Genomic DNA, 15,327 nt, shown 5'->3' on the forward strand with positions numbered 1-15,327 from the left:
CATACTTGGTTGGTATTCATTGCTTATCGCCTAGTGACTATCTCCCTCAGCAGTGAATAGGAGACAGCCAGGGATCTAGTCAAAATATTCTTGCCTGCCAACTCTTTTTTACTAAGCGATATTATAGGGAGATTTGTCACCGTGACAGAGATCTTTACTAACCTTTACTAACCTTCTAAGCAATTTGTAGTCATAATCACTTAGAAGGATCGCTCCGTGTGTACACCCCTTAAGTTCATATAGGTGTTTTAGAGATAAAGAGCAAAAGGAGATAATGGTGTAATACAGTAACACAATTTTATTGCACACAAAAATGCCAACTCAGTGTGTGTGTGTGTGTGTATATATATATATCTATCTGCAACAAAGATATAGAGTGCGCCTTTGTGTGTGTCACCACCACCACCATAAAACAGGTGTATATTTGACACTTTTTTTTCGTAATTTTATACAATTTATTAAAATAAATAAAACAATTTTTCAGCAATATTTCATTCTTATGCAGTCATATTTTCCATCATTCCAATGACCCAACGCGTTTCGTCACTTGGACTTTATCAGGGGTACAACAAAAAATGACTCAATAGAAATAAGCTTTCAGCTTAAAAAAAAAGGAGACTGGTTCTTCCTTAGTTCTTGAACCGATTTAGGTAATTTAAAAAATCGGCAGCGATGTTGAATGGGGCAAAATGAGGTGATGTATGGAGAGGTAAATTCATCTGTCCTCTCACAGCAATGTATCTCTCCTATCGCACCACTCCAATGCATGCAGGCATTGGAGTGGTGCGATAGGAGAGATACATTGCTGTGAGAGGACAGATGAATTTACCTCTCCATACATCACCTCATTTTGCCCCATTCAACATCGCTGCCGATTTTTTTAATTACCTAAGTCGGTTCAAGAACTAAGGAAGAACCAGTCTACTTTTTTTTAAGCTGAAAGCTTATTTCTATTGAGTCATTTTTTGTTGTACCCCTGATGAAGTCCAAGTGACGAAACGCGTTGGGTCATTGGAATGATGGAAAATATGACTGCATAAGAATGAAATATTGCTGAAAAATTGTTTTATTTATTTTAATAAATTGTATAAAATTACGAAAAAAAAGTGTCAAATATACACCTGTTTTATGGTGGTGGTTTTGACACACACAAAGGCGCACTCTATATCTTTGTTGCATCTTCCGTTCTCCTTCCCCCACTAACAGGGGGGACTTGTAGTGGTGCGGCCTACCATTTCAGCGCAGTGAAAGGGTTATCTCTTTTTCTATATAAATATATATATATATCTATATAGATATATATATCTATATATATATAGATATATCTATAGATATATCTATATATATATAGATATATATCTATCTATATATATATATATATATATATATATATATATATATATATATATATGACTTAGTATTTATTCTACCTGGAAACCCCCCTTAAAAAAATCCTGTGTTTGCCCCTGAGGCTGGGTTTAAAGAGGGACAGTTAGGAGCTGATTGGCCGGTGATAATGTACCAGGCACTTTATCACTTCTCCTCCCTTATCCCTGCTTCATACATCTACCTAACAACCTGCGCTTCATGTGTTATACTGAGAACAATGCTGGAAACAGAGGCAGAAGTAGGTGGATTAAAGGCCACATACTGTAAGCCTGAGGGTGACAATAATGTAGAGCCTATTGTAGCTGTGACAGTTGCTATGTGTCTGTGGCCCCACCCCAATCTCTCCCTAAATACATACAGTACAAATAGAAAAGTTGCATCATTGTAGTTGTGAGGAAACACAATATTGATACTTCTGATTTATGACTGACTGATGCCTACTCTATGTCCATATGTCCCCCCGGTGCTGTTATGTTCTGTACACCACGTGTTAATCTGACCCTGCATCTCTGGACTGGTCATAGTGTGTACTAGGGTTGGTACCTGGATGTCTGTTATTGCTCAGCTGAGCGTAAAGTGTGTTTTTGTCAGTACTTTTGTAGTTTCCCGGTGGCACTGCCCGTGGATCGCATTGTGTGCAATTTGCATGCAATGCGATTTAGCACACCCCCACTATCCACGCCAGCCCGAAGCGTGGCAAGCGCAGCATGCCCCGCGAGGGGACACAGTACACGTCCCCCTGACCTGTTCATACCCCCACTATCCACCGAGCCGGAAGCGTGGCGAGCGTACACAGAAAACAAGCCCGAAGCGTGGCAAGCTGTTACATGGTAATATCCATTCGCAGGCCAGGGGGGATCCACCCACATTTATCGATGGTCGCCGAACATCGAAAGATGTGTAAGGTGCACGCATATGTAAGGTCGCTCTGAGCAACCTTACATATGCGTGCACGCTGGGAAGGAAATGGGCGGGCAGCCGACATCCGTGATGTCAGCCGCCCGCACCCGCGTCATGGCCTCATTATCATGAGAACTCCCAGCATTCTCACGGGAACGCCCATGAAAGCTGGGCATTCCCCTATGCTAACAGTGCCACCTGCCGCCCCATGCCCCTCTATGCCCCCCGCCACTGGGTGCGTGCACCCGTAAAACAGTCTGTGCGCCCGGCGTATGAACATGTGCAGAAATACGCAGTAAAACAACATCGGTCCCAGTGCTGACGCAGCCCTGGTAAGGTCTCTTGTTTCTATAGTCGTACAGACCCTAATGCTACACAGTCTGTGCCTGAGGTATACTGTAGGACTGGTGCAGAAGCGTCATAGCAAACAGCACAAATTGTCTACACTCGATCAGAGAGAAAGGGGCTTATTCTCATAATCACTTCTAAAAGTGGTATGGATTAGCCTCAGATGTTACTGCATTGCCACACACACACACACACATTGACAATTATGCAAAAGTTTAAATAATTAAAAAATTTTATATAATAATTGCATCCATCTAGAATATCCACAAAAAAGGTTAAAAAAAAATATATATATATATATATCAGCAAATATTATTTCCTTGATCGTAGTTTCCACAGCAACACAGGGCAGAAAACGGCTGCAGGACAGATAGCAGCGTTCAGAAGCCCAGTCCCAGAAACACTAGCCAGTTAATGAATGAGAGTCCCAGCCTAATTGCCAGTCATTGTTCTGCTACGACACACCCCTCTCCCTCAGAACCCCATCTCCTGACTTGCAGGAGAGATCCCTACCAAGTTAAATCTTGCCTGCTACAAGCAAGGAGGGTACATCTCTTATGCCTGTATGACCTTGGTCACTTATATTTATATTACACTCCCTTGATGTTTTACAGGATGTCTCTATGGATACAGGAATAAACACAAGATAATAGTCCTACAGTCTCTAAAGCAGCATTTCATTCTACAGGCCAAGCGGGGAGAGGAGGCGTCTATATCACAAGAGAGAGAACCAGGAGGTAAGAGCAAGGATCCTCTCTATGGCAATCTGCACATAATACAACACTTGCACATTTTTGCCACAATAAGAATTTTAAGTTTAATTTTCACTTGGCTGTTTTGCATATCAGGAGAACATCCCATTATCATTTTTTTTCCCCCTGCTGTCCAAAGTCTTGTGGACGGATTTTCTGCAGGTGCATTGTAGTAAAAAATAAAAGGTCTTGCTGAATAAATTCCTGAAGAGCAGCGTTTTCTGCAGTGAAACGTTCCCTCTGCGGAATCAAATCCTTCTTGGATTGCCAAGGTAGAGATGTACTGCTGAATATAGTCATGTACGCTGTTCCAGGCATGTTTCCTTATAAACATTGCCTCAGTTCTTCCTCAGCCTCTCCTGCCTGCTAATGTGTAGTATTTTTATCTCTGCTTCCCAGCTACTGTGCGTTACCAGAAGACATACAGTATTTTTACATCTGTTCACTGTAATGGTTTTTAACCAGCTCAATATGTCTCCCAGGCTGGTAGTGCTTTATTCCTACAGTGTGTATCATTTTACAACTTTATGGGTGGATTAGCGAGATTGCTGTCTGTAAATATAGTATTCAGCGGCGTTGGGTATGTACAGTATGCTGTCACAGTATCAGCATTTTAGCTTACAGTACAGTAAATTGTAACTGAATTATACTGTGCATGGATTTATAGGCATATTAGTTGCTTAGTGCACACACACATTATACACGTATGCAAGATATTAACGTAAGTACTCAGCAAATAATGATGTTTGTTTTATATTACTTCAAGTCTAAGCAGATCCGTACAAAGGCGCTGTGACATAGAACACGCTGATATTTCTCGCTGTATAGCTATGTTATAGTTTATGTGCTATGTGTGTGATATTGTGTGTGTGTGCGTGTACACACACATTTCTTGCAGGCAGGTTTGCAGTTGCATTATCAGTGTGGTAGAGGATCAATAATTCTTCAGTATACGTCAAACAAATGACAATATTGGTTTTACAGTATGTATAATGTGCATACAGTATCAGGGCGTTGATAAATGCGTGTTACCGATGTATTTTAGTGGCACTATATATATATATATATATATATATATATATATATATATATATAAATGGGTATAATGCTGATGCACTGAGTTTCAGCATGTGGAGAACAGTGGAATGTATCACACTCATAGAATGAAATCATACAGACAAGGCGGGACTGTTGAAATCAGTGTATACTAAGCTTGCCTCTTAAATGACGAGAGGTACATGTGTCACCTCTTGCCAGCACAATCACATGCTTATTAAAACAGCAAAATTGACATTGTGCTGGGAGATTAATAAAGGTGCCCATACACTAGTAAGATTTATCTTCAGATCTGGCTGGTTGGAACAAAAACATGGTTATGGATGAGTGACAGTTTTCCAGCATTTCCAAGCAAATGGTCAACTGTCATTTGCTCTCATCCATAACCAGGTTTTTGTTCCAACCAGACAGATCTGCAGATAAATCTGCGTGTGTATGGCCACCTTAATTATAGTATATAGAATCTAAATATGCAAATTAAGTTGTTATAAATCTAAACGCACTTTGTGGGGTTGTACCAAACAGCAGACTCTCAGCGATTGCCTATAGGGGTGGTTCTGTAGATTATCCTCCAAAATCATTCATTGGGTACTGATATTATTTGTTGGACTATCCGCATTAAACCAAATTTACTAGTCAAAGGGGGAGATGTCTTAACCTTCGAAAGTGATAAAGTGGACAGAGAGAGATAAACTACCAGCCAATCGGCTCCTATCTACCATGTTACATGCTTATTGGTTGCTACTTTATCTCTGAGAACTTTATCTCTCTCTCTATAGCTTACACATCTGCCCCTTATAATGTCAGCGCCAGTGTAACTTGCACTTCCAGATATCAAGGTTTTCCAGCAGTGCAGCATCTATTAGTGATCCCTCACGTCGTGTCTCGCCACACCCAAAACAAATTTCTTCATTTTACGAATGATACCGTTTATATTACACAGAGACATAGAGTCATAGACTATATATAAACATTACATACTCAAACACATCACTGAGCACAATCAGGTTACGTAAAACCGCTGCATAAAAAAAACAAGCCTGTAATTTAATATTCCGGTACCCGCCAGACCGTCTCATGCAGCATAAATAACAAGTATTGTCGTCCTTAAGGAATACACATTTCCAACGAGAACATCTGCTGTCCTTGTCCGCATCTCAAGAGATCCTGACAAGATATTGCTTTGTAAGGCACTATGGCCCTTATTCAGATCTGATCGCAGTACAAAATTGTTCTCAAAATAGGAAAAACCATGTGCTCTGCAGGTGGGGCAGATGTAACATGTGCAGAGAGAGTTGGATTTGTGTGTTATTTTGTTTCTGTGCAGGGTAAATACTGGCTGCATTATTTTTACACTGCAATTCAGATTTCAGTTTCAACACACCCCACCCAAATCTAACTCTCTCTGCACATGTTGCATCTGCCCCACCTGCAGTGCACATGGTTTTGCCCATTAAGAGAACAAATTTGTACAGCAATCAGATCTGAATAAGGGCCTATACCTGTCCCCTGTAACAGGCAGGTACTTCTAATAAGTAATGTGTCTCCTAAGAAGAATACTCTGGGAATTACACAATTTTGCTCCCATCACTGTGAGAACTAGGCTGCCTCACATCCACAGCTTTCCCTCTTACACATTGCTTACACCATTACAGACTGTTGCCATGGTGACCGGCTGGATGAGAAACAGCAGTGACATGATCTGCCTGCAGGGCCCAGAGGGATGGAGAATAGGGTGGTGGATCTGCAGGGGGAAAAACATGAACCAATTAAGCAGAATGTTAGGTTAACTGCTTCAATGTCAGTGTGGAGAAACGTCTGTAGACCAGAGGCTTGTGATTCAAGACCATTATTTGTATTTAGCAAGCACCCTTGAAATGACATGTATGTTCTTATTGTGGGAATTGTGGGAAAAACAAAAGAACGTTTGCAAAATGTATGAAATAAGCTGTAAGTCAGAATACTAGCATTGCCGGTTGTTCTAGGGGAATGTATTCTAAACCAACTCACTTGTAAGTTTGCACCCCAAAGTATCCAGGATAAATCTGGACATATTGCATACTTGCCTGCTCTCCCGGAATACCAGGAATACCAGGAGAGAAGACCAGCTTCCTGAATAGCACCCATTTCCCCATTGAAGTGGGGAAATGGGTGCATAGTCTTACCCCACTGCACAATTATAGCAATCTAGGCATTATACAGTGCAGGGAGGGGCTGTAATGACTCCATGGTTCCGAGACCACACCTCTCCCTGTGGGATCTCGAGGTGGGAGAACGTATCATGTAGGGCACGGCTCCTGCGTAATTCCTACAACACAGACAGCACACTGACCAGTTCAGTGCAGCACTACTACTGTGGGTATTATGTGTATAAGCAGCACTACTACTGTGGGTATTATGTGTATAAGCAGCTCTACTACTGTGGGTATTATGTGTATAAGCAGCACTACTACTGTGGGTATTATGTGTATAAGCAGCACTACTTCTGTGGGTATTATGTGTATAAGCAGCACTACTACTGTGGGTATTATGTGTATAAGCAGCACTACTACTGTGGGTATTATGTGTATAAGCAGCACTACTACTGTGGGTATTATGTGTATAAGCAGCACTAATACTGTGGGTATTATTTGTATAAGCAGCACTACTACTGTGGGTATTATGTGTATAAGCAGCACTAATACATACCCTCCAACACGACCCATTCCATTAGGTACAAAATGCTCTTTTCCTGGACTTCCCTGCCAGTGGCAGTTACAGAGGTTGGACTCCAGCACAGTCCAAAATTCAAAGAGGGGGGTCACATCAACTGCCAGTGAGTCCAGGACAGTGATGTTTGGAGTGGCTCCCCTTTTTGAATATTGGACTGTGCTGCAGCCTCACCTCTGCAACTGCCACTGGTAAGGAAGTCCAGAAACAGAGCATTTTGTACCTAATTGAATGGGTCATGTTGGAGGGTATGCTAATACTGTGGGTATTATGTGTATAAGCAGCACTACTACTGTGGGTATTATGTGTATAAGCAGCACTACTACTGTGGGTATTACAGTATGTGTATAAGCAGCACTAATTCTGTGGGTATTATGTGTATAAGCAGCACTAATACTGTGGGTATTATGTGTATATGTAGCACTACTACTGTAGGTATAATGTGTATAAGCAGCACTAATACTGTGGGTATTATGTGTATAAGCAGCACTACTACTGTGGGTATTACAGTATGTGTATAAGCAGCACTAATACTGTGGGTATTATGTGTATAAGCAGCACTAATACTATGGGTATTATGTGTATAAGCAGCACTTATACTGTGGGTATTATGTGTATAAGCAGCACTACTACTGTAGGTATAATGTGTATAAGCAGAACTAATACTGTGGGTATTATGTGTATAAGCAGCACTACTACTGTGGGTATTATGTGTATAAGCAGTACTACTACTGTAGGTATTATGTGTATAAGCAGCACTACCACTGTAGGTATTATGTGTATAAGCAGCACTACCACTGTAGGTATTATGTGTATAAGCAGCACTACCACTGTAGGTATTATGTGTATAAGCAGCACTACTACTGTGGGTATTATGTGTATAAGCAGTACTACTACTGTAGGTATTATGTGTATAAGCATCACTACCACTGTAGGTATTATGTGTATAAGCAGCACTACCACTGTAGGTATTATGTGTATAAGCAGCACTAATACTGTGGGTATTATGTGTATAAGCAGCACTACTACTGTGGGTATTATGTGTATAAGCAGCACTACTACTGTGGGTATTATGTGTATAAGCAGCACAACTACTGTGGGTATTATGGGTATAAGCAGCACTACTACTGTGGGTATTATGTGTATAAGCAGCACTAATACTGTGGAAATTGTGTATAATGAACACTACTGTGTAGCATAACTTGAATGAGGGGCACTATTGAGTAAAATAACATGAATAATGGGCACTACTGTGTGGTGTAATATGAATCAGGGGCACTATATGTGAGTAATGTGAATAAGATTGTTCTACTGTATGACATCATTTGAATTGGAGGTTGTGTGACAACATCCATTCCGTGGGTGAGATACACTGTACTAAGTCTTGAAAGGTGATAAAATGGATAAACCACCAACCAATCAGCTCCTACCTGTTATTTTTCAAACACAGCCTGTGACGTGCAGGTAGGAGCTGATTGGCTGGTGGTTTATCACTCTCCATTTTATCACTTTTCAAGCTTAGTGCATGTGGCCACTTGTGAGACCACTGTCCCGTTATAAAGTATGGGAGGTAGGGCACAAATGTATAGCTTGCAGGGGGAGTGGGTTGTTTAGGTGGCAGGGGAAATGAGTTCCACCACCTCTCCCAGACCACTTTAAGCCCTGCTTATACTAATGCGAGTACATGTTCAGCTAATGTGTCATACCCCGTTCTCACTGCAGCCAAACTCCCGGGTCTAGCATGTAGACCCAGGATTTTTCCTTTTAACACGGGATTTTTGGCAGTGTGAACGGGTCGCATCCCCGGATCTCAGACACGGGTAAAACCCTTCTTTTTACCCGTGTCTGAGATCTGGGTATGCAGACACGGGTCGACCCGTTCACACTGCCGAAAAACCCGTGTTAAAAGGCAAATTCCCGGGTAGAACTTCTTCACCCGGGAACTTGCAGTGAGAACGGGGGTCCAGCGCGACAGTCCCCGGCATTTCAATGCTGGGGAAAAGCCGTGTATTTCTCACTCGCAGTGAGAACACGGTATAAGTGGAAACCTGTGCAGCTTATTGCTTTTATGCCAGCTACCACAACATTACTCAGTAGTGCCTGCACTTCCCCATATGCATGTCTCTCAGAATCACATGCTCCTATTACACTCCCTCAAGTGAAGGCAACGTGTCATCACTTTGCCACCACCAAGTTTGCGGCTTACATTGCTCCATGTCATGAAAAGACCGATCTGATTTAGAAGACGTTGGACATATTCAATAGTGCATGAAGTCACTTTGGTTCATGTGCCGTATGCAAAATCATACTGTTTGAATCAGCAAAAGCGATATGTACTATCATGCAGTAGGGCAGTATTCAATGAGGCTGATTCGCCATGTTCTAAGGCGAATGTGTGCTATTTTCGTGCTGTAAGGTGAATCTTTTTACTGAAAAAGTGATTCACCCTACTCCACGTGCAATATTCACCGACAGCTAACAGTGAATGATGGACAATTCACCGTCTGATAGTCTCCGCAATTTGTGGTTTTTCAATGGGTTTTTCAATGTGATTCGCCGTGAGTGTAGTCAATGATTAGATGGAAATTGCTTTCTAAGTGATTTTCGCCATGTGTCACCGTGTAGCAATCGCCATCTTTTTATGGTGAAGTGGAAAGTGAACTTTTAAAATAAAAGTTTTTTTTTTAAATTTGGTGTAAAAAAAATCAGGAATTTTATTCTGTGAAGGGGCAGCGCAGCAAGCGCAGCGAGCCCGCAAGGGGGGGCGATCCACGTCCCCCCCTTGTCGGCATTTCGGCTGTCGGGATTCCGGCGTCAGGATTCTGAACACCGGGATCCCGACCGTCGGGATTCAATACTGAATCCTGTTAGGTTAATGTTATACGTGCACTAAGTGTGTAGTAACTGATCCCTTAATCCTCTGAACACATTTTGACACTTCTGACAAGTGTTTTGGTGTATCTTAAGAATGACTAAAAGCCGCCAGGGAATAAAATACTTCACCTGTTGGTTGCAGCTGCCTTCCTAGTATAGGCATTGTGCAGGGGGATTGTCTTATACTATAGAATGCACATTTATATTTCCACCAGTTAATACATGCAACATCACTGTTGTGACCATACTGTGGTGATACTTCAGAGTTATAACTCAACAGCCAAACAGCTCCTACCTGTCATTTTTCAAACCCAGCCTGTAACATGACAGTTAGGAGCTGATTCCATTCTGCATTATTTATCACCCCCACTGTAAAGCTTGTGGTGTCTCGTCTATGTGGACATATCTTCCAACACATAAAGTAGGTTTATAAAGTTCTCAGATGTGGAAGGAAGCACGTCACGCACACCTTGGGGTGTGATCCTACTCTTTCCGCATGATTTAAGAGGTTGACAAGTCTGATAAATAGGTCCCTACATTTTATGGAACATCACTACCATACTATACAGATCATGTATGGTGTGTATATATTCGATACAGTGACTATCTTGTTGCAAGTTCTATGAAACTAACAAATTTGTTACTATAAAATAAATACACTCCAAAAAGAATACGACAAAAAAAAAGACAAAAGGACATTATTGATTATTTTAAACGTAATTGTTTATTTGTATACAACATATAAATCAATATTTAATAAAACGTTAAGAAAAATACATACAGATAGCGCAGGGCTTGTCTTTGCTGGGGATGGCGGAGGACTCGCCACCCGCCATCCCCCGCCCCGCGCCATCTGTATGTCGGAAGGGGACGCGCGTGCACGAGGTGCACGCGCGTCCCGTTCCGACGGAGCTTTTGCCCGGGTCCCCGCCGGCTTCCCCGGGTCCCCGCCGGTCCACACCGCCCCCCCGCAGCCCCCCGCAGCCCTGCCCGTCTCCCTGAAGCTGGAGACGGGCAGGACTGCACCCGCCGCGCCGCCTCGCCGCCCGGCTATTGAGACGCTCGTGCGTGGGAGACGCACGAGCGTCTCATTCAGCCAGAGCGCCAGATTGCTGGCGGATCGCCAGGGACACGGTCCTGGCGCTCCGCCAGCAATAATAAGCCCTGCTCCATCTGTATACGTAATTCTTCAACTTACCTCTGTGCGCCAACAAAAAATACATTCTTCTCTATCTCCCTTATCTGTATTATTTAGGGTCTGTGGCTGCACCCCCTCTGAGATCCACCATTATACTGCTGTAGCACCTGTAGTGCGGATATACCCCTCTTCCCCTTCCCCCAAAAACGAATATATTGCAGTTGAATAGATGGAGGGGCCGACCAACTGTGCAGCATAATGCCGGAGTCTTTGCTATCCTCTGTGCTGGTGTGATAGCCAGAACGATATTGGGGAGGGTGGTGCTGCATGGACAGGGTGGCAAATGTTTTGAGAGTTCACTGAAAACCATCAGGGCTGTCTTAACAGAATTGAAGGCCCTGGGCAAAGCAGTGCACTTTGGCTCCTATCCTTTCACAGGAATAAAAAAAACAACTCATGACTTACCCCTCCTATGGACCCATACTCTCTCCAAATGCTTGCACACAGTGAATGGCTGTCAGCACTTTGGCAAGCTGACAGCCATTCCCTGCCTAGCTGAAAACTGGTGGCCAGTAGACCTACACTGGTGGATATCCCCACCCATTAACTAATCAGCAAGCTGGTAGTGATTCAGTGTTTTGCTGCCGCCTGGGAGGCAGGTAGAAAATGCCGGTTGCTCTGATTGGGTGGAAGTCGCAGGCAGTATTCTGACCTTGCCCCTGAAGAGCTCTGAAGCCCCAGCCTGGGAGGCAGATGCCCTCTGGCCCAGCCCTGCTTGAAGGACCCAGATAAGTGTTGCCCTAGGCATCTGCCCAGTATGCCTATACAATACGATATCCATGCACTCTCGTCACCCACTATAGGTACTCATCTGAGCCTTATGTTTGTTAGCAGGTGGTATAGTAAGAAACTAGTGTAGGTGCTATGGGGCCGATTCTGCTTCATAGGTAGTGAGACGAATTTGGCCCCTGGAGAGGGATGGGGGCGGTGTCAGCGCTGGGCCATGGGAGCACCCAGCTTTCCATGGGCGTTCCCATGAAAACATTGGGTGTTCCAGTGGGTACGCAGGCGGGTCGGTGCCGCCCTCCCTGTCTTCGGCCTGGTGGCTGCAGATATAAGTCAGTCTTTGTGAAGGCAGAGGAAATTATTCGATGATTTCTGACCATCAAATGATTTCTCCTGCTGCAGGGATATGACAGTGGGGGAGTATTCGGTGGGGCAGTTTCACTGGGAGTCAATCAGAATGACCCCCTATATGTACAAACACAACGTATCTTATCTTTCCCCGTTATTGTATTATTAGTAAGAATACTGCATGACCCACACCGGGAACAGACGTAAGAGGCACAATCAGTGGGAAGCATATTGGGAATGATTAGGTAGAAGGATATTTTATAAGATACGTTTGTGCTGAGACCAAAGATGTCAATTGATGTTGACAGGTCCATTTAAATGTAAAGTATTTGCCCTAAAGTGCTGTGTGTATGAGCCAAATGGCTCCATCTTATAATGAGGTCATCGTTATGTCAGCCAAGATGCATTTTAATGTATAAATCCTTTTCATATGCTTGCAGGCAAGGGTTTATGGCAATGTGCCTCTACATACTTGTAATGTGTTTAAATTCCCGCAATGATTTCACAGTCTGCAGTTGTTTGATCTGCTTATAGTGTACATACACAACACTGCACAATTGTGAGTACATTTAACTAAATCCAGTGTATGAAATGTGGCACCATGTGTCCCTCAGTTATATTCAAGATCTGGAGGTACCAATTATAACCTACGGTACAGCATCCTAACCTGGAGATGGATGTTCTGTTGCAGGTCACTTTCCTCTTCATGATATAAAGATGGGATGGGGAACCTTTTTTGTGCCAAGGGCCGTTTGTATGGGGAAAAAATCCTTCGGGGGCCATATGTAAAAATGTCTCTTTCGAATTGTCCTGCTGCAGCCGTCCCACGCTCCGGCGGCTGCCGCTGAATAGGACTAACAGTGTCCGGCGGCTGCCGCTGAATAGGACTAACAGTGTCCGGCTGCTGCTGATTATGAGGAATCTCACGTGAACTACCGACCTCTCAGGAGAATTCCCCTGTACTTGACTCCCGGCATAGCTGCCAGGCTGGTGGGAGGGCCACTCAGACCGGCTACGGGGGCTGAGGTTCCCCACCCCTGATATAAAGAGATGTTTTTGAATGGGCTTCATAGAACATACCTTTCCCCACACAGGAGATTTGTCAGGCCTCTCAACTTCCCATAACTGATGGAAGTGTGGTAAATCACATGAAGACCCTTTCTATTGCCTTTGCCCATTGATTCAACAGTTTTGGGTACAAATGTGACTTATTTACTCAAATGGACACCTAGTACTTTACTTGTCTTTGCCAAGTGCGTGTTTTCGTGGCAAATATATTTTTTTTCTTCGTTATTTTAATTAATAACTATCCATTTTGAATTCACAGTGTCACTTATCATACCTTATGTTCTTTGTGAAATTGCATGGAAGACATTTGTCTGTTTCTACGGGTAACCAACAAAAGTCTCTTGAAATGACGACATTGTGTAGTTACTACTGTATTAATGTTCAAACAAAATGTGACACATGTCTTTTGTTTGAAAAATGCAGGGGGACTCAGACGCACGGCCGCTGCCGCCGTGAAACTAAACAAGTACCCATTTAAATAAAGTATCATATTTTTACAACAAGAGCAAAAATTGAACAATGCTAAAGTGAATGTGCCGGGGTACCACCTATCTCCTCTCTTGCCCAAACTCATGGGGTTAATTTACCAAGAACGGAGTTCTATTGAGGATGGAATGTTGGCCAAAGCAACCAATAAAAATCTATTTACTAGTCCGGCAGTATGAGCCACAGGTGGGGGATGGGCCCCCCTCTCTGTTGGGCCTGGGACTCCAGTCCAGAAGTCTCCCTCCAACCCCCTGCCCCGATAGTGGTTCTTTGCACTTTAATGCCCTAATCAGAAGTGCACCGTATGTGTTAACATACTTCTAGCGTCTTTATGTGCTAAATGGTATGTTGTAGCGTTACTCGGTAGCAATGGACGTCTCTTCATGTGACAAGATACATACACAAAATATAGGCATGCCATGAATCATTTTATTTAGCATAATTAGCTTGTGTGTATATGTATCGTTTTGCAAGTAATACCGCTTTCAGACAGCGGGGGCTGAATAACCCGGCAATTACCCAGCTTTTGAAGTGCCGGGTTATTCAGCCGCTCGCTGTCAGACCCCCCTTAATACAGGAGAGAGGTATTAGATGCTTTATAAAGGAATGAGTTGCACAAGAAGACGTTGAGTCACACAGGGCCTTATTCTAGTTCACTAATTCTGACAAAATCCTTCTTAGATGGACAAAATCATGTGCACTGCAGGTGGGGCAGATGTAAAATGTGCAGAGAGAATTAGATTTGGGTGAGTTATTTAGTTTCTGTGCAGGGTAAATACTGACTGCATGATTTTACACTGCAATATAGATCTCACTTTGAAGTAAAACCCCACCCAAATCTATTTCTCTCTGCACAAGTTACATCTTCCCCACCTGCAGTGCACATGGTTGTGTCCATCTAAGAAGGAATTTGTCAGAAAGAGTGAACTAGAATAAGGCGACTTGTAGCCCATGGAGGATAGATATTCGGACACATCTGCTTATGAATGTGAATTCTAAGCATTTATAATTGGGGTGTATGGCTAATGTTCTGTATGCCAGAATCCTAATAAACTAAGTAGGAACAGACCTGGGCCCTTATTCTGATCTGTGCGGAAATTCCCGCATTCTTACGGAGCGGTCAGCACGCAACGGTGTTTTGCCGCATGCGGCCATCGTCCGTAGAAACGCCCACGTGTCCTCCGCATTCGGACGGACTCACTCTTTAAGAACAGGGCGTGTTTACGGACGACATACAAACCATGCGTGTGCGGGAGAAACACTCCGATTCGGCACGGTATTACAGAGTATTACAGAGTATGCTCGGGAATACCGCATCCGAACGGGAGCCAAGCGGTGCTACCGCACGTAAGCGGAGTATTTACGCCCAACAACCCACTATTGAAGTATCTTCTGCAATACATCACATGACCCACTTATTCAATTACCTATCCTCATAAAAAACTGCTTATTTGGAATTGGAATCAATTAGAT

At 43.2% G+C, this 15,327-nt stretch overlaps 1 protein-coding gene across 2 annotated transcripts in view; it reads left to right on the top strand.

Annotated features, from left to right (window-relative positions):
- Positions 1 to 3,031: 3,031 nt before the first annotated feature.
- TPPP3 (tubulin polymerization promoting protein family member 3) overlaps positions 3,032 to 15,327 on the top strand; it is a 31,877-nt gene continuing 19,581 nt past the window's right edge. Inside the window, exon 1 of one of the 2 annotated variants that reach the window (XM_083165328.1) lies at positions 3,032 to 3,374. The gene's annotated coding sequence lies outside the window, so the exon portion shown is untranslated. The remainder of the gene's footprint in view (positions 3,375 to 15,327) is intronic. The other variant, XM_083165327.1, reaches the window with a different exon arrangement.

This window comes from Crinia signifera, chromosome 11, assembly GCF_055691185.1.
Source record: "Crinia signifera chromosome 11, ASM5569118v1, whole genome shotgun sequence".
Taxonomy (NCBI): Eukaryota; Metazoa; Chordata; class Amphibia; order Anura; family Myobatrachidae; genus Crinia; species Crinia signifera.